This window comes from Lissotriton vulgaris, chromosome 1_1, assembly GCF_964263255.1.
Source record: "Lissotriton vulgaris chromosome 1_1, aLisVul1.2, whole genome shotgun sequence".
NCBI lineage: Eukaryota > Metazoa > Chordata > Amphibia > Caudata > Salamandridae > Lissotriton > Lissotriton vulgaris.
This window is the reverse complement of record NC_141685.1, coordinates 936,513,250-936,534,131: the sequence shown is the minus strand read 5'-3', so window position 1 is coordinate 936,534,131 and position 20,882 is coordinate 936,513,250.

The window sequence follows — 20,882 nt, the reverse complement described above, 5'->3', positions numbered from 1 at the left end:
CAAGATATAGGACGTTGCCATAGTCCTGGCGGGAAACAACCAACGCCTGGACTACCGTTCTTCGTGTGGAAAGGGGCAACATCCACAAGATCTTCTGTAGCCATCTCAAGGTGGCAAAACAGATGGAGGCCACTTTTACAGCCTGCTGTCTTCATTGTAAGTTTCTCATCAATGAGAAACCCGAGATTGCGAACAGCGGTTACAGGTTGCGGGGTAGGTCCCATATCAGTGGGCCAATGGTGGGGGCCCCAGAGATCCTTGTTCTTGCCCAGTATCACAACCTCGGTTTTGTCACCGTTGAGCTTTAAAAAGTTACTCTTCATCCATTTAGAGACACGGATTAGACCTTATTTCAGAGCAGAGGTATTGTTGCACTCTTTATTAAAGAGAGAAAAAATGATCTGTGAGTCGTCGGCGTAGGAGTACAGTGTAAGACTTGCTTCCTCCACAATAGTAGCTAGAGGTCTTACATAAATGTTGAATAATAGGGGACTGAGTATCGACCCTTGGGGAACACCATACGCCGAGGGATAGGTTGTAGAAGAAGCAGAAGCAGAAAACACCTGAAAAGTGCGGTCTTTTAAAAAAGAGGCTATCCAGCCTAGAGCCGCACCTTCTACTCCCAGGGACCGGAGAGTCGCGAGGAGGATGGAATGAAACACAGTGTCGAACGCCGCACTTAGATCGAGAAGGATAAGGGCGGATGTTTCTCCGCGATCGACACTGTGTCCCAGACTCTCGGTGACTCCTAGAAGGGTGGTTTCAGTCGAATGATGCGCTCTAAAGCCTGATTGGGACGGATGTAAGAAACCTGAGCTCTCCACCAGATGTGTTAATTGTGTATTAATGTGCCTTTCCAGGATCTTTGATAAAATGGGAAGCAATGAAATTGGTCTGAAGTTAGACAAGTTGTTAATGTCCGCTCCAGCCTTTTTTAATAAAGGAATTATCATTGCATGCTTCCACTCCTGTGGGACATATGACTCAAGTAATGAAGAGTTGAGAAGTTGCATTAGCACTTGACGTGGGCTGAGTTCAAGTAGTTTTAAAATCTTGGCGGGTACCGGATCTCGTGGGGAGCCAGATTTAATGCTATTTAGGCAGAGTGAAAAGGAGGCATCATCAAGGGGTAACCAGTTTGCAAGTTTCGTCCTTGTGAGGAGCGAAACATCTGGAGTCAGGGTTGGTTCTGGCAGAGGCGTATCATTGGATGTAGAAGGACTTAATGAGTCATAGATGCGCTCTACTTTAGATATGAAAAAATGTGCAACAGAATTGAATTGAGCCTCATCCAGGGTGGGAGGGGCTGGTACCACATCTGCTCCAGTTAATTTCTTCACAACCGAAATGAGAGTGCGGGGACAATTTTGGGCCTTAGTTAGTGTATTCGAAACATAGGCAGCTCTGGCCATTTTACAATGGTGATGGTAGTCCCTAAGGGCTTCTTTGTAGGCTTATTTGCGGGAGGCAGAATAAGAACATCTCCATTTTCTCTCAGACGTCTTACAACTAGATCTCATGCGTTTTAGATCTTCAGAAAACCAGGGTGCAGGAGGTCGATGAGATGAAGAGTTTTTGAGTGTTAGGGGAAGAAGTTCATCGATGGCAGAGTTCAGCCATTTGAATACTTCGGAGTTTAATACAGATGTGGATGTGTTGGTATTAGGGAGAGTATTCGATAAACGTGCATTAAGATCAATAATATTAAGTTTATGCCAACCATGTATAAACACATCCTTACTGCTGCTATTGTTCTTTTGAATTTTTGTCTGAGATAAGGCAAAATGTACAGCATAATGGTCCGACCATTCCAATGGACGGGCAGGAAGGGAACATTCAAAAGAGAGATTTGAAAGAACAGGATCCAATAAGTGCCCAGCAGAATGTGTAGGCCCAGGATTGCATAATGAGATATTTAAGGCTTCCAGTTCAGATAAAAACAATTTGCTGGCATTACATTGACCATCTTCCAGATGGAGATTCAGGTCGCCAAGAATGGAAAAATTGGCCGCCTTCAGGGAAAGAGGAGCAATAATGTCTGCAAAGGAAGTTGTCCAGGTGTTAGCGTTACCGGGGGGACGGTAAATCAGGAGACCAGACAAAGTGAACTGGGGGCTGATAGCGAGCTTAAAAAGTCCGGCTTCACATCCAAGCATAGGGAAAGCATCAAGAGTGCATGTATAGTTTGACTTAAAAATTATCGCAATACCACCTTCCTTTACCAGTGTCTCTGTCTTTTTTAACCAGTTTATAGCCGTCAGGAATCGCTTTGGCAGTATCAGGCCCCAAACTATCATGAAGCTAGGTTTCTGTAAGGAACATGGCGTCAGGATTTTCGTCTACTACAAAGTCATAAATATTGGTCTTATGTTTTGGAAGTGATCTACAGTTCACACTCCAAAACTGCAGTTTTGTGAGGGAAGAGGGAGTTTTAGCAGCTCTAGTTCTACCCCTCGGTTTACCCCGTTTATGTAATGCTTTCAGTTGATTGCACATTGACATTCGGCCCGTGAAAAAGCCGCATTGGGTACATTTAAAATTATGGACCGGCAATATACATGTAGTGCACTGTGCCGGGGGACGGTAGTTAAGCCGTTTTAGCTCCTCACCAGTGTAGATGTAACTAGCGCCATGATGGACAGGGATTGCAGGAAGCGGGACCGGGTCCAATGTCCCTAGGCCCGTCCTGGCGTGGAAGGGCGTAGACGTAGACGGGCCTGACTCTGGCGCGACTCCGGCGCGAGTCAGGCGCGCCTGCTGTGCGCGTTCGCTGCGCGAAGGCATGGACATCCCCTTTTATGCGCAACTAGAGCGCTGTCGATCCGACCCACACACAAGATGGCCGCCGCCATTCAGTGCCCGGGACCGGTTTCACAGCGTCAATGCTCGGCTGGGAGTGGCCCAGGGCAGCGGGAAAGAGGGCGAACAAAGTGGGCGACTAAAGCTTATTAAATCAAGCTAATTTGTTAAAAGTTGCAGTAGAATGAATAAAACGCCAATTTAGCAGTTTGTGCAGTTTAAAAGCAAGTAAAATCAGACACAACGCTAAGTAACACAGCCTCCCGGCTTCCGCCTCAGGAGGTGCTCAAGCAGTCACACAATAAAAGGGATATTAGAGATAGGATTCTGTAAAGTAATAGCAAGCTCCCACGCATTACAGAATAAATTACAGCATCATATTAATTTAGGCATCAAATTGTTATTCAGGTAAATAGCGTAAAATAATGTATATACATGAGTCAGTTTACAAGGTAGCAAAGGCAACAGCTTTTGCCCTTCATTGTAAACTGGCATAGTTTTGTCTTAATCTCAAAAGAACTTCGATTGCACAATTAGGATTACTTTTGTTTAGGGAATGACTCCTGGTATGTAGTGTAAAAGAGAGAAGTGCGTGCTCTTGTATCAAAGTGAGATTTTACGTTACCCTACCATAGCTTAGCACAACCCTTGCTTCTCATGCTATTATTTAACTAACGTAATCTGATGAAGTCCTCACTAGCAGGCGTGGATGGCAATGCTTCAGGGAGTAAATTGTCACAATGTGTGCTAATGTCCTCTTCATTCCCATAGATACCTGTGCACTCTAGGTATAGAGGCAGTGAGTGTTTTTAGGTCTCGCCTGTCGATGCGCATGCGCATCGAGCAAGCAAGACTATGGGGGCTTATCCACTCTTTATCCAACTTGCAAGGAATCGTGGCGATTCCATGCAGTGCCCGTGACTTTTAAGCTCAATGCGCATGCGCATTGAGCTTAAAAGCACGTGCACATGCCCCCAGCCGCCTGCTTGCCTACTCTCCCGCCCCCTCACTTCTTAATTGCACGGCCGCTAGGCCGTGCCTCCCCTACTCTCCTCCTCCTACTCTCCTCCCCTCGCCGTCTGTTCCCGCACTCCTCCCACACCCCCGCTCCGCCCCCTTCCCTGCCTGCCATGTCGCGTCGCATTTCTCCTCCCCCCTCCCCTTATCTGGCCTTCCCTCCGTCTGTTCCCTCTCCCCGCTCCGCCCCCTCCCCTGCCCGCCGTGAGCCCCAAGGATTCCACATGGCGATAGGCCTCAATGGACTTACGCTTCAGTCTGAACCTCCCTGTCAGCCAATATGCCTACTCCGCTAGTGCCCACATATCCTGCCAAACACTGGCGTACGCATTCCTGTAACGAGCAGGGATCTCCTAGCAAGAGCCTTGTGCACACGTGGTGAAGGAAACTCTGCGACAGAGGCCCGACCTCGCAACTTCCAAAATGTTGGCCCCGGGAAATCCTCACGTCACCGGCCCCTGGCGGGCCTCCACAGTAAGTTACTTCACCCTGCAAGCCGGGCTTGGTACCTCTGGAGCGGATCGCTCACTACCTGCTCGCCGGCTCGTGCCCTACCAGATTGCGGGGATCGAGAGCAGGCAAAGCCTTGCATAAAGTGACGCTGTCTGGCCCAAGCAACCCCCGCTGAGCATACTGCGCCCCACGCTACATCAGGGTTACCTCAAGTACGCTTATAAATCCACCTCTTTCATACCCCGAGCTACTCTGCCTGCATCCTTGCCTGAAGCGCACTTTTCCTGTCACTCTGGGCTATCTAGGCCGCTCCGACACCATCGCAATTGTGGCGCTGAGAACTATTCCGCTACCCTGAACTCTGCAGTCTAGCGGGCAAAGTTTGGTGCTGAACGCCCATGGAGTCGTTTCCTCTACTGCGGAGGGGGCTGGGTGCAGCAGTTACACTGCATGTAGGGCATTTCACCAGCACAGTGCCACTTTCCTCTGAGCTTGACGCCCTGGGCCCTCTGCATTGTGGCTGCTGTAAGATATTAGACCTTGCCCCTACGCCATTGGCACTCGTTCGCACGTTTTCCAAGCGCAGTAGCGGATGCATCGTATCCACAACGCATGGGTAATAACTTGTTGAATTGAGACGTCTGATCATTGCTCCAGGGCCTGCGATACTGCACTACCTTGTGCTTAGCTGCTCTCATTCTAGGCTGGCATCCCTGCACTGCTCATCTCCTGTGAACTCTACAGTGGTTGTGCATAAATTTAATGTACCTGCTGGACATGGTGGGGCATGTACTCCCTTTGTTTGAGTGGTTCGTACTTTGATCCTTAACGTCATTGTGCGAATCACCCTTCTTGCAGGTGAGGGCCCCACCTTCCACCCATAGTAAGGACGCAGATACATAAGCACCCTTCACTTGTTGGGCTTGTGAGATGCACCACCGCTGCTGCTGATACTCGGACGCCATTCCACCTTCTGTTTGAGGAGCCAGCACGTGTGCGCTTCCCACTCCTGTTGGACACTTTGTCCCCAGTACTAACTGCTCCTACGATCATGGGTAAGCCAAATGGCCATCAACCCAAACTTGTTTTCGAAGCCAAAAAAGCTGTTACATGCTCTGACTCTGAAAATTAGGGACAGTCAAGTGTTGAGCCCCTGCCCGCTGTGTCGCATTTCTCCTCCCCCCTCCCCTTATCTGGCCTTCCCTCCGTCGGTTCCCTCTCCCCGCTCCGCCCCCTCCCCTGCCCGCCGTGTCGCATTTCTCCTCCCCCCTCCCCTTATCTGGCCTTCCCTCCGTCTGTTCCCTCTCCCCGCTCCGCCCCCTCCCCTGCCCGCCGTGTCGCATTTTTTTTAAATCACCACTTACCCCCTACCCCCCAGCAATGCCAACACTGACGCCGTGCTCGGTGTTTCTCTTGTTATTGCATTGCTTTGAGTTCGCTGATTGTTTTGTAAAGCTCTCACCCACCCTCACCCTCACTCACCCTCAACCCCTCACCCTCACTCACCCTCACTCACCCTCACTCACCCTCACCCTCACTCACCCTCACTCACCCTCACTCACCCTTACTCACCCACCCTCACTCACCTTCACCCACCCTCACTCACCCTCAACCCCTCACCCTCACTCACCCTCAACCCCTCACTCACCCTCACCCTCACTCACCCTCACCCACCCTCACTCACCCTCAACCCCTCACCCTCACTCACCCTCACTCACCCTCACTCACCCTCACTCACCCTTACTCACCCTCACTCACCCACCCTCACTCACCCTCAACCCCTCACCCACCCTCACTCACCCTCAACCCCTCACCCTCACTCACCCTCAACCCCTCACTCACCCTCACCCTCACTCACCCTCACTCACCCTCACCCTCACTCACCCTCACTCAGCGCAACCACAGCATCTTCACTAAATATATTTAATAAACTTTAAGCTATTGGCAATATAAAATAAAATCCATTTTATTTACGTATTAATTATTAAATTTTTTTTAAAGCCATTGATTTTTTTTATATCAATACATATAAGTCACATATAAGTCCCGTTAATACAAAACATGTTGCTTTACAAATGCTAGAGGTGTCACATTTACAAAAATTATAACTATTGGCTTTGTAAAGAAGAAAGCTATTAATTTAGCTATTTAGAAAAAACAACACATAAATAAAAAACAAAAAATAAATAACACCTATAGCTCAAACTTTACTACTGCGAGACCTATTGCATTTCCAATGCTTGTTTCACAATATGGCCCGCACATTATTTTTTGCCCTACTTTGAGGACTTCACTGGCCGGGCTTGGAATGTATTGCCGGCCGAGCATATCATTCCTTGTGCTTCATGCACAATGTCAGAATTTAAATTCAAGCTTATCAAATGTTGCATTGAGCAAATTCGGGGACCTTGAATTTTGTAGGCCTCAAAGTTCTGAATTATGAGTTGCATTGGGTGCTCTTTTCTTCCTTAGAGAATTTTATTTTGTTGATTTAGGAGGAATATAATATTTCTGTTATAGGTGGAGCCCATAAAGTGTGTTGGGACATGGCTATTTCATGGATTAGCAAATTTGTTTTTTGTTTCAAAGCCAAACCCAAATTACCAAATAAATATACTTTTGCCAGTTTACTTCTGTCGAGATGCCAGTTTTTCCCAAATACCAAGATAACTCTTTTCTCTTTTATTGATGACACAATCTATCAATCACCTGGTGGTTTCTATTTGCAGTTTTAAGAGAAGGACCATGTTACCTGCAGGGCTGGTCGTCACACAAAGCCAGGTGAGCTAGTAGTAGGACCCTTAGGTCGCCATCTAGTGACGATACCAAAATACTGCACATGGCTGGGAAGATGGCCATTTTACAGTGTACTATGGGTGCTCCTGAAAACAAATATCAATTTGGTCTGGAACACTAAAATTTCTTGAACCATTCCTCTGCATATAATAATGCAGGCTAAGATACCACATGGTTTCTAGGAACAAAGCATCAGTTTGGCCTAAGAAGGTGTAGAAGTATCATTATATGTATATGAGCGCGGTACAGCGTCAAAGGCAAGGATAAGGTCAATAATGTGTTTGAAAGGTCGCTGTGGTTTGAGAGGTGGGCTCTTATTGCATCATGATGTAGTCCTCTTTAAAGAGGTACCTCTTAAACTCTTCCCTGAATTGGAACAGCGTTGGGGTGGTCCTTATGCATACAGAGATGTCCCAGATTCCGGCTGCACAGATGTACGTTTTTTGCCTTGTTTTTTTACTTGTTTTACACTTTGTCACCAATCTGACGGTGGCCTGACAGCAAATGTGTCGAGAGTCACCAGAGATGATGAGATCGGCAGCCAGGCATGTGGAAGTGCCGGTTGTGATGCTTTGGAAATGATGCAGCTGGCCTTGAAGATGGTGTAGGCTGGCCAGCCAATGATGCTTGGTAGGGCGGGGGAGTGAAGGACAGATCATCTGCGCAGGGCATGTTTGGAGACTTACTGGCTGTCAGACTGTTGTGCTGCATTTGCCCTCCCTGTGGATTGCCGCCTGCTGTAAAGTATCTTACTCGCTTAAAGGAGTCCAACTGCACAACAGTAAGTCTAGACTTGTGTGTCAGAGCCACTACAGGGAGGAACTGGACTGAACTCACGTGCCCGAAGAGATTGTAGAGTGGCTGCCTATTTGTTTAAATTAAACAATGCTTTCCTCCTAGTGTTAGTGAATAAAGAACTATTTGTTCATATATAATTTTTTATGGTGTTTACCTGGGATGGTACCGTTCTTGTTTACCCACTACAGTATTGTGTCTTGTCCGCACTACGTGCGCCTCTCTTGTTGTAGGTACCCTGCCCAGTCCAGGCACTATCGGCTTGTCCCAGACAAGTTCTGATCCCGGAAGACAAAGATTTCTACTTGACAGTCATGCAACACCAGGGTGGGGAACTCTGAACAAACCCCCACCGGAGTTCCTTAATGACATCTTTTTTTGGACTACCCTTTACCCAGCCCTTGACCAGTCACTCCCAGTGACTGACTGTGTTGAGTAGGAAATCCTGTTACCCATTTTCCTCCTTTAAGCACCCTCAAGTATACAACTCAGCAAGGATCATGGGCATAAGGAGAGACAGGTATTCTCTGCATGTAATTGGTACCCAGGGAGCTAAGCAGGAAATCAAAATGGACACCAGGCGTGCACAGAGTATGTGACTAGGGCTATACTGATTACTAGCGTTATAGAAGTGCTGGTTTTGTGGAGGGGTGCTCTTCAACTGCTATTGTGGGTTTACTCAGGTAATTCAGTGTTGTTGGTCTGGTGCATGTATTTCAGGTAAGCTTTAGGCTTGCTGGTTGCCAGCTCTGTGAGACCTACTGAACAGTTGCCTGCATCACACTGATTGTGACCTCTGCACATTTCAAGCGAGCTTATATGGCAGACTGAAGTAATTGTATCTGTGTACTGTACCTGAAGCATCATTACAGCATGATTTGGGTCTTGATAATTCAAGCCTTGCCTAAGACTATGTCCTGAACTCCTCATCAAGAGCTTTCCGGATACCCGCAGTTGGCTCCCTCTCCTTAGTGGTGGTCGAAGCTCTAAGCTTCTGCTATCGAAGCCTTTGAGCGCCGAAACCTTTAACCAAAAGCCCATCCGCCACATTGCAGCAGTCAACATACTTTGATTTAGGGCAGTTATTGCAATATCTTTCTTCAGTTCAGGGCTAAAACGTAAAGCCTGGTGGTCCTAAAGTAGAATCAAAAGAAATTACCCCCACATGCTGGGAGAAAACTTCAAGCGGATCAGGGCCATAGATTTTTTGTTTTCCAATAATAAACTACAACTGTTGGAGCTTGTCGCGGAAAAAAACGACTTTTTTCATCAAACACAGTGCATGCTTGGTAAGGCTTCATTGTCTTCAATGCAGCCAAGTTGGCTCTGCAAATGCATCTAGATCCTCCCTTTCTGACAAAAATCTCTAAATATGTCAGACGGTCTTGGGCCAGGCCTAGAATCCGCCGACATGACACGCCATCAGGCTTGTCGTCATGCTCTTCATATGGCCCTAACGGCCAGATTCATCAAGCTTAATTGCGCTCGCAAAGGGCCAGATTCTGAGAATCTAGCCCTTTGCGAGTGCAATTTTTGCATTTGGGATTCATCATCCCAAATGCAAAATTCGCTTTTAAAGAATCCGCACGTTTGCGAGGAATTGCATTTAGGGAATCTCTATCTGAGATTCCTTAAATGCAATTCATGAACCATTTTAAAATTGTGAAATCGCAATTTTGGGCCGCTATTTACCGCGAGGTCAAACCTCGTGGTAAATAGCGAAAACGTAGAAAAATGCATTTAAATGCATTTTTCTAAGTTGCATGTTACACACAAACATGTTCTTTGGACATGTGTGTGCGCAACACCAATGTAGATTACATTTCAGGGGTGCTACAGGGTGTCCTTTGGACACCCCTGGCACCCTTGAAATCGCTTCCTTATTTGCGATTAGCTAATTGCTAATCGCAAATAAGGAATAACTCCCCATTCATTCCTATGGGCCTTTCCTTAATAGCGAATCCTTAAAATTCGCTATTAAGGACTCGCAATTCCTTACCTTGATGAATCTGGCCGGTAGTCTCTAGCACCACCAGGAACTGGAATCATTTCTAGGCATTTCCTACAAATCATTCGGTTTGTTATCTGCCAAAGGTATCTCTAAAGGGGGGAGAGGGATTTCACACTTCTGACAACCATGCATTCCTGCTCTTCTATCCAGATAATAGTATCTACAAAGACTGGCTCAGAACAGCCGGCCCTTTCGAGGTGGAACAGGAAGCATTGAGTCATTCGCATATTAACTTACAAAGCTTTTCCAAGAGGATCCTTTCCCCAACACACCCCTGAATCCAGTGTCCCTGGAAGTAGGGGTCTGAAGGGGGAGTTGCAGGACCACCATAAATACTTCATGGAGCTCAGATGAACAATAAACAAAGAAGAGGCCTTGATTTATTAGCCCTAAAACATTTCTTGTGCAAACTGTCTTGTGATGAGTAACTGTGTGACTTAGGGCCCAATGTAGGTGGCCAATACCGGTCGGAAACGGCCGAATTCGTCCGTTTCCGACCGGTATTTGGCCTTTTGAGATGTAGGGGACCTTTTTTTGTCCGATTCGGTATTTTACCAATTCGGTAAAATTACCGAATTTGAAAAATACCGAATCGGTAAGTTTACCGAGTTTTAAAAATCGGGATGTAGGTGGGACTACTTTCAGTCCCACAGGCCCTTCAGATTCGGTATTTTAACACCCAATCCAGTTGGGTGTTAAAATACCGAATCCAGGTGTGCATGCACATGTGTGCATGCACACCTATGCCATGTGACAGACAGACATGCCCTTAGGGCATGTCTGTGTGCCACATGGCACACAAGCCAGTATTGGGGGTGCTAGAGGGTGTCAAAGTGACACCCCCTGCACCCTTGCAGAAATCGGTAATTACCGATTCGGTAAATACCGATTCGGTAATGCACATTGATTCCTATGGACTTCAAGGCCCATAGGAATCAATGGGGGAAACCGATTCGGTATTTACAGATTCGGTATTTACTGATTCTGAAATACCCACATCTCCCCCCCTCCAATTTACCACTTCTTAAATACCGAATCGGTATGATTCGGTATTTAAGAAGTGGTAAATTTGAGTTTACCTACATCGGGCCCCAAGTGCTGATACTTCTTTGAACATGGAGAGCTGTGATTATTATTCCCTTCTCGGACTGCATTTTTAGGGTATTTTGTAATTTCCTATAAACATTTTATTTAAATTTTGATCCAGGCCCCATAAAGTAGCAAAGCATGTCAGTGTTTTAAAGGAAGCACAGCATATCAATTAATATACAGAATGACGTATATGCATCAGAAATATAGGAATAATAAACCATAGAAACATGTAAAGTGTATGCTCAGACAAAACTGAACTGAGTAAGTCCTCATGTCACACACCAAAGGCCTTTTATATAAGTTTGTTTGATCATTATCTTCTCTTGTTGGTGGAGATAGTCCTTCTAATTGATCAACCCGCAAGGTCTACAGTATTATAGTGGGGGGAGCTACTGACCTCCTTCCTCGTTTAATATATGATTTGAATGGCAGCCATACTCTTTCAAATGTAAACTTCCTGTCACATTCTCTATAGCATATATATGCCACATCTTGGCCTACCAGAGTGACATCCCGGTTTCTTACCAAGACGCTTCACGCCGACCAGCCATCAGTAGCTGGAGTTTCTGCCCAGATTGACACTGGAGGCTGCTTCAGCAACTCGCCGGACCCGCTTCGCGGGTCCCGCAGTGCGGCCATAACCGCGGAAGTTGCAGTGCTTGAAGGGGCTGCTGTTTACCGACCGGCAGGGCTGCGAGCAGTAGGCAGGGACTCCGTGGACCAGGAGTCCCTGCGCGCCCTATCACGACCAGCTGGGCTGCTCTCCCTGCCGGCCCCGCCCATCCGCCAATCACGCCCTTTGCTATTTCAAGGTCGTCGTGTTCCCGCTGCGCGGGAGCGCGCGGGAGTGCGCCGGGAGAAGCCCAGGACAAGGGCGGGACCGTCTGTGGCCGTCCGTGGTCGGACAAGGTTGGGTTGGGCCTGAACCCCTGGCAAAATCGCTTCCCAAACATTAACTGCTTAACCCTCATTGTTCGGGACCAAAAGGTACTTTGTCATAGTCTGTCTTTGAAAGGGAGGGTGTTATATTGCACTTTAAGCTTAGAAGGTTAAACAAGTTGGAAACCAATATGCCTTTGAGATCAGGGAAAGAACGTTTAGTCCAGTTACAAACATCAAAAGGAGTTGTTTCTGGCCCGCTGGATGCTTTTATCACTAGAGCCACAGGGATTTTGGAGAAAGAAATAGAAATAGTGGAAAAAAGGTTGTCCCTAGATTTGGTTACTGGTAAGCGCTCTTTGATGGGTGGCTTGGCACTAGCCAAAAGTCCTGTTCCCCATGCAGCATCCAACTGCATTTATTCTATGCAGACTGAGGCAATAGTCCATGTGGATGGAGAGGGGGTGGCCCTACTTACATCTCCAGTCAACAATGTCTCGAAATTAAACGCCAGTCAGCTAAGGGAGGGGGATGAAAGCCAGAATAATGGGGACAATGAACATAATTTGGACAGTTCTTCCCAATCTATTGATTCCACTTCACCCGCTGAGATTGATCCTACGAGCCCGATATTGATATCTCGTAAGAGAAAGCACGTTTCGAGTCCCCAGGGGGCAAAAGATCTAAAACAGCCTAAATTGAATGATACTCGCAGTCTTTTTCTACCAGCCTCACCCCCACCCTTGGGTTTTCCAAATGTGTATTGTCCCTCCTTCACCCCCTTGGGGTCATCTAATCCCTGTCCAACATGCCTCAATAGTGATGACATTCTTTTGGTCAAAATTGAGGCTATGTTAAAGACTATTCTGCTTCCTGTTTTGGAGCGAACAAGGTTGATGACCTCCAAAATCAATGCTCTTGGAACTGTAGTTAACACAAATCTGGGCATATTGCAAAAATTATCCACCCCTAGTTCTGCTGTAGGGGCCCGTAATCTGACACTATGTAAAACCAAACCAACTAGTAATCCCCCAGCGAATCGGGTAACCAAGTCTGCACCAACAGGGGTAGCTATTAATAAACTTATAGCAGGGGCAAGGTCAGTTGATACATCTAGCACCGTAAGTGGAGGCTCCCTGACACACGCTCCCAGGAAAAAACACTTACCCAAACCCAACTCAGATAAAGTGTAACCATCTACGTCAGATGGCATGACAAAACCATCTAATAGTACTCCAGCTCTGGCACCTAGTAGGCAAAAAATTAACCAACAGCCTACCAGGACGCCGTTTGTGGGCAAACAAAGGATGCGCTTAGCTCCCCGAGTAAACCTACCCCCGGAGGCGACCCAATACACTATAGTTTTAACTGGTGTTGCTCCCCTAAGAGATGGTATTAAGGAGACACACGGGGAACTGCGTAATAAGGCGATTTTCTGGCTAAATAAGAACCGTCCCTTACCACCATCATCCCCAACAGAAATTCTCTATGTAAGGAGAGTAGATTGGGTGGGTCATGGCACCAAAGATCTGGAAGGGGACTGTATCCTAATCTCATTTAAAGATCCCTGGGTGGTTGATTTCATACGACGGAAATCCAGATTTGCTCGTCAGGGTGATGTACAATCCTTGGATCTTGCGTATTTTTACCCACATAGACATAGCAACTATCCTCTAGGCCCAACCCAGTTGAGAGTAAGAGATGGGAGGTATAAAGGGCTAAGAACACCTCACTCACAGCAGTACCCCCTACTCTTTAACCACTTTGGGCCCCTGTCTGACCTGGAGCAGATAGACTGACTGTATACACCAAGAATGAGGAATAACCTTATTGCTGCTAGTGGGAATGAGGTACATACATTACATCAAGCCCCAATGGCATTTGAATCTAGCGATCAGCTTATACCTGACGCAGTGGAAAAAATAGTGGTTATGGTAGAGGGGGAAAGTCTGCAGAAAATTGACATAGAAGAAATAGGGGTGAGAAACATGCCTGCACCGACTACCCTAATGAATCCCCTGCCCCCCGCTAACCTTGGAAACAATACAACAGAACCCACACTAGTAACATTTAATATAGTGTCCTGGAATGTAGCGGGAGTGAAGGCTCGCATGGACTCTGAGGACTGGCTTGAGTTTGTTGATAGATATGACGTTGTGGCATTACAAGAGACCTGGGCACCTGAACCAATTCATAAGGCAGGCTTTATAAAATGTTTTAAACCCGCAATCAAGAGTAGTAAAGGGCGAGCATCAGGGGGACTGATAACGTGGGTAAAACAGGCATCGGGATATAACATCACCGAACTTTATGAGGATAATCCTGACCTACTGGCCATTAAATTGAGTAAGGAGGTGGACAGGATATGATTATTATTAACATTTATTCTCGTGGCCTCCCAGGTGGTCGGTGCCCTCCCATTGTGGATGTCCTGGACAGACATTTAGCTGGATTGAGCAAAGACGCCTTAATCCTTCTAGCTGGTGATTTGAACTGTACAATTGAGCCGCTCTATGTTGCAGGGGATAGTTGGGGGTCCGCAGAGGATGCAACGTGGAACATACCGGACTTACTGACTAGTAAAACTGTCAAAGCAACGGAGGCTGCCTTGAACTGGACTGCACTATGCCTCACTTGGGGGTTAAGGGCAATAAATGGACGCTCTCTCTCAGATCTTGGTGCCAACTTCACCGTTGATAACGGACTGAGGAAGAGTCGCATAGACTACTTTCTTTTGAAAATGGAATTCTGGCCACTGATGGCGATATGGAAGTTGTCCCTCGCTCAGAAAGCGACCATAATCCCCTGTCATTGAAACTAAGGTTGCATGGTTTGGAAAGACTGGAAGATCCAGTTCCCCCAGGGCCAGGGGTTGTAATCTTGTCTAATGATCGCAGGAGGCTGAAATGGTCAAACTTATCAGGAGAGGAGACCCTACAGACTAATATTGAGAATGTGGTTATGAATGCATTAAACGAAATGATGTTAGAGGATACTGGGAGGGGTACCCTAGAACCTAACACCATTATGGACCTGCATGAACGCTGTTTTGACCAGCTCAAGTTTTTTCTCTCTAAACCATGCCCGAAGGGTACAGTACGACCACACGGTATTCGGGAAAAGTGGTACAATAAAAAATGTAGGGAGGCTCACAGTAATCTTGTTAACACTGTTAAATCTAGAAATATGTGTGCTGTAAAGGAGGCTAGGGCACGGTATAAAAGAGCTCAGTGGGAAGCTAAAAGGGAGTGGGAGGATGGCTATTGGGCCGATCTCTTGGATGCTTCCAAGATGAACAACCAGACTAAATTCTGGGATATAGTAAAATGGGGGAAGGATGTTGATTCCCGTACCCCAACCAATCATGTGTCCCCGGAAGATTGGATAAAACACTATTCAACCCAATTTAGTATGGCGGGCACTGATCCTCCCCCTATGTTGGATAAGTTGTACATAACGCCCACATGTGGAGAAAAATTGACCTTTACTAACATTGAGGCGGGGTCTGCCCTCGGTTTGACTCAGCGGGGGAAAGCACCGGGGTTGGTTGCAGACTTGTTCAAAGCAAATACCGACCTCTGGGTGCAATATATAACCAACATAGCCAATGCGTTAGCAAAAGGTGCAAGCATCCCCAAATCATGGAAGGGGGCTGAGATCCTTCCAATATACAAAAAAAGGAGACAGGTCAAATCCGGGCAATTATCGCCCGATTAGTTTAATCGACTGCCTCCAAAAGGTCATTGCTCGAATGATCTTGGCTAGAGTACAAGGGTGGATGGAATCGGAAAATATATTGTCATCTATGCAGGCAGGCTTTAGATCGGGGACGAGCACTATTGACCAGGTGTTCCGATTCTGTTTGATTTTCTGGAAGGTGGTCATGCTCGGCGGTGGTACTATCTACGCCGCATTTATAGACCTGAAGTCAGCCTTCGATTTAGTGCCTAGGGGCAAACTGTGGCAGGTATTGAGGGACCTTGGGTTACCAGGAGAACTACTCGAGTTAATCATTAAAATGCATGAAGACAACTATGCGAGGGTGAGGTGGGGAGGCCAAGGGCAACACACAGATTCTTTCCCGGTCACTCGTGGAGTTTGTCAGGGGTGTGTCCTTGCGCCCACACTTTTCCTGCTCTTCATTGATCAGGTAGTTAAGTTTTTCTCAGCTACCCATACCGATGCCCCATCGTTGGCAGGGACAAGATTCCCTATGCTTATCTTTGCTGACGACACTCTACTCCTATCCAAAACACGGAAAGGCTTACAGCGGGCCTTGAACTGTTTTGATCTTACTCTTTTTGCAAAGGAGTTAGCAGAAGTGAGGTCGATGGGGGGCTCTGAAAGAATCCCTTGGCTTCGCTCTGTAAAAAACAGCTTGCAAGATATGGGATTAGAACACCTGTGGGCTTCCCCTGGTTCCCACACTTTTCCATCAAAAAAGGAATTCAAAGAATTATATTGGGCCTCGGTTCGCCAATCTTTGGTAACTGCTTTCAGTTCTGGTAGTCTTACGGGAAGATTCCTAAGCTTTAAGCTGGACCCCTCCCGTGAGCCTTACTGGGATATCATCACCAGACCACTGGATAAGAAACTTTATCACCAGTTTCGAGTAGGTGCCCTACCGCTGAATTCATTTACATCATCTTGGGTCAAAGGAACAACAAGCTCCTGTTGTTGGTGCCCAGGCCAAAAGGAAACCGAGGGTCATCTCCTGTTTGCCTGCCCGCTGTATTCAGAACCTCGCACTAAATGGATAAAACCCCTGTTTCAGCGCCTCTCATGTAGAAGGTCTTCTGAGGTGATCTGGGTTCTAAAAACTAATACCTCTGAAGTATTTGTGGTATGCTTGGCTAAATTTTTAGGCTGGGCGTGGGCAATAAGGGCCAGAAGGAACTCACATTAGCCGTACTGTGTATGACCCTATTAATTCTGTAAATTGAAATCTGTATATTTTAGTTTTTTTAAGACCAGGTTTATCTCTGTCTTTGTAATTTTTGAATGTTTAATAATCATTTTTAGCTGTGATTCTAGTGTAATTGATATGCAATACAACAATATGGTTATTGTTTTTCTAATCAATTGTCTAGCGGTTAAAATGCCCTAAAATGTTTTTAAACTCTGTCTTTTATGATTTTATCATCGAAATAAAGACTTTAAAACCTGAAAACCTGACATCCCGGGGGCAGGAGGAATGACGTTTCCAAGTGTGGGCAATAGCGAGCCTAACTGCAAACAAGAATTGTGCCAGTAATTTGCCTCTCCGCGTTCAGTATGTTTTAATTTCAGTATCTTGCTGGAGTACAGGTGATAGAAGAAGGCCACAGTATTCCAAAGGTTTTAAAACACATATGATAGAGCAGGAAAATGTAGCTTAAAATAAGTGTCCTAATTTGCTTAATATACAACATCAGAATGCTTAAGGAATGAAATGTAGGAAAACATGCCTTTCCTTAAACATGCAATTACCGTGTAACATGATTTATTTTTAATTAAGCACTCATTTCTGTCATAATTACATTGACTCGTCAGACTGGGCCTCATTTATTTACTCTACCCATTCTTTCCCTTTCCTTAAATTCTCTTCCTAAAATAAATAAATGCTTTAGCGGATGCTGAACTGTGCTGTATTAAGTACATCATTCATGTTTGACTCATCTGACATGTCATCTTTGTAGAATGTATTTCTTTCCTTCCTAAGCTACATGTTCTCATTGTATTTAGTTATATTTTAGCTGCCGCATATTCACAATATTGAATGCAAAGCATTATATTAAAACAATGGCGCCTAAATGAAAACGTGAATCTCATGACTTCATTCAGTAAAGTTACAACTAGAATGTTTCTGCTTTAGAATAGTTCAATGTTATGCAGTGGAGTTCTAAATACCTAATAGTTTAGACTGCAAGGTTCTCGTGGCAACTCCAAGTGAATCTAAAGCACATGAATGTTGGCAACTAAGTAGACGACTTGTAAATAGCACCTTGTTTACTTTGTTCGTTTATTGTGGGAACAGAGAAAAACACAGCATACCATTTAACAATCCTTTTCCATTGGTTTGATATAACCTAACACCTGCGTAGATTGATACGTGTTTTTGTGCTTATAATGTATGTGTTCCTAGTGAGACGATTAACACTTCCATTTTAGAGAATACTCCGGGAGCTTTATGATGTCCAGACTGGTCTAGGCTATTTGTCTTGCGATCATCATTTTTCCTTAACCTTTTGCCCTGTTCGGTGTGAGCTACTGCTGTTGGTGGTTCCCGTCACCTACAACTTTGTGGGTGTCTAATTTCTTTAACGGTTATAGCTACTGCTGTGACTATTTTTCAAGCTTAACTTTGATGCCAATTGGAGGAGGAGACTTGGACTCGTTTCCAGAACTACTCTTCCTGAGAAGTTCAACTGCAAACTGATTCTATTCCAATATCTCATTGAATCTCGCTCTTTTCTGGAAGGACTCTATAGGTTCTGGTAGGTTAGGATCTGTTAGAGTAGAATATGGACGTCGATAACATTTCCTTTATGGACCATGCTGAAATTTTGATTGATTGATTCTAAACATTACTTTGACATTTCTATAAATGGATTTACCTAATTTCTAATTTGAATAAAGAGATCAAAAAAAATACTAAACTCTTAACGACAAATAAATGTTTTCAAACTAAATTAAAACTCTGATTATTGACTAAACATAATAAATAGTGTTTATAGAAGATGTTGTTGAATTATAGTCCACTCTAGAATTGTGGCAAGGATCCAGTCGACCTGAAGAAGAACAAGGTGCGGAGTTGGAGACCAACTTTGTACGTCACGGGTTGAACTGATTTAAATAAAAAGTACTTCCCTGCCAACACGTACATAAATAAAGTTGTGCTTACTTTACAAAGCAAAGTACAAATGCCTCAAAATATATATCAGTAGCATGGAAAGTACAATCAAGGCACTTAAGTCAGTGGATGCAATAACCTGCACCCGCACTCTAAAAACTGTTCCAGCACCACTGCCTAAATCTTTAAGCTACTCCTGTGATTCTGATTTCTAACATAGGGTTGAGTCTGCTTGTGATCATTTGACATGGCCAAATGTGTATCAGATTGTAGTTCAGTGTGTGGATAATTCTAGTTCATGATTCAACATTTGGGACAGTGTGATTGGTAAATTCCGATCCCATATATTTGTTTTGCAGCAGGCGTTGGATACTACACATTTCTTATGCTAGGTTCGGGTAAGGCCAGGTTTTATTAATTTTCTTAATCCAGGTTTGGGAAAGTCTACAAGTGGTTTCAATTCTCGCTTCTGGGTTTACATCAGAGCCTGGTTGTTTCTGGTCCCTGGTACTGGCTTTGGTACACGGCATGCTTAGTTCCTAGTTACTTATTTGTTTTTGAAGGGTGCTGGTATGACCTTTGGGAGCCAGCGCACCAGCCAGATTCAGTCTACAAGTCTTAATTAGAATGGAAATGCTTGCCAGATCAGGTGGGTTTTGTGTGCCTTCAAAATGAAACGATGTTAGTTTCAGGGTGAGGTGCAGATGAAGAGAGTTCCAAAGGAAAGAGTTTTGTAGATGAAGAGTTCGGTCCCCAAACCTTTGGACTTGGAAACCGAGAGACGAAATTGGCAGGCAGACCTTAGGCTTTGGTTCAGAAGGTGCTAAGTAAAAAGACTGCCAAGGCAGTCAGGGTCTAAGCCACGTAGTGCTTTGAAAACTATAGAAAGGGACCTATCGAGCAAAAAAGGCACAACAGTATGGATAGAGAATTACATTTCCATCTGAATGTACTTTTACATTTGATTTGCTATTCACAAACAATTCTCAGTAGTACACCTGGAAAGCTGCTCCAATAAGAGATGTCCAGGCATACTACTAGGTTATGTCATGTGACTATTTCCAAGGGCTGCTATTTCTGCTGTGCAGAATTCTACATAGTGTAAAATTCCACACAGGGGAAATAGATACTCCTGTTCAAATGCAGCTTTTTCTGGGGGAAAAGACATTTTTCCACGTGAAGAAATATCTTCCCCAGCACCCACACCATATCTAATGCCGATCTGTTCCCTTTCCCATCCTTAAAAGGGAGTTACTCCAACTCCTGGATGGAGTAAACCTCTGGTCACTTCCTTTGTCGAGAGGATGTGACATAATGGCCAGAGCTGCCGACTTTGGAAACAGAGAACCAAGTTTGAATATCAGCTTGAAATCCTGTGACTCTGGGCAAATCACTTAGGGGCAGATTTATGATGCCCTTGCGCCGCAATTGCGTCACTTTATTTGACGCAACTGCGGCGCAAACAATGCGCCCTATTTACAACGTGACGCATCTAGGAGATGCATCACGTTGTAAAGCCCTGCGCCATAAGGAGGCATTCCTGCGCAGGGTGGGGCGTTCCTGCGCAGGAACGCCTCCTGAAAGTGGCTGAGTGAAATCTATGAGATTTCACTTGGTCACTTTCAGGCCAATGCTGCGTCAAAACCCTGCGCCTGCTTGAAGCAGGCGTAAGGCTTGATGCAGCATTGTGTAGATGGGGCACACCCGAGCCTTGCTGGAGCTGCGTCGCGCTTGCGACGCAACTCCAGCAATGCGCCACATTTCCGGCACAGATGCGTCACGCATCTGTGCCGTTTTTGCACCATGGTGCGCCGCATTATAAATGCGGCGCACCCTGGGTGGCGTAGCTGTGGCGCACTGTGGCGCATGTTAACTGGCACATAAATCTGCCCCTTAATTTCCCTGTTCCAAAAAAAAAAAAAAAGAAGAAGAATGTGCCCTGTGTAATGTAAGTGGTGCTCATGCAAATCACTCCAATACATTCAGGTCGATTTTGAGCTGCATTAAACAGATTGTTTTTTTTTTTTTAATGGTTGGAGAGGAGTTTGGGAATGCCCTCAAGCGTTGATGTTTAAGGATGTTCCCAAACATCCAAGGCAAACCACACCTTGGACCACACACTTCCCACCCCTTAACTGAGGTTTAATCCCTTTGTGAATTCCTGGCAGGCAGCAATAAAGAGCTTTTCGGATGAGCATGGGAAACGCA